Genomic DNA, 225 nt, shown 5'->3' with positions numbered 1-225 from the left:
AAAAGGAAAGAAAAATGAGTAGCAAAAATATTGCTATACTGCCTTCCATGATTCATTATTCTTAGTGGGACCCACTTTGTTATTTTCTCTCCCCTATTTTACCCATATGACCCCATATGGACGATTTCATTTTCTAACCTATCATCCGTTGTAGTGTATAAACTATAGATTCCTTCTTACACTAGCCTTGTAGGAAATACATCTTGCACATCCCCTCACATTTCA

Source organism: Macadamia integrifolia, chromosome 4 (genome assembly GCF_013358625.1).
Source record: "Macadamia integrifolia cultivar HAES 741 chromosome 4, SCU_Mint_v3, whole genome shotgun sequence".
NCBI classification, from domain to species: Eukaryota; Viridiplantae; Streptophyta; class Magnoliopsida; order Proteales; family Proteaceae; genus Macadamia; species Macadamia integrifolia.
Note: the sequence above shows the minus strand (reverse complement) of the source record.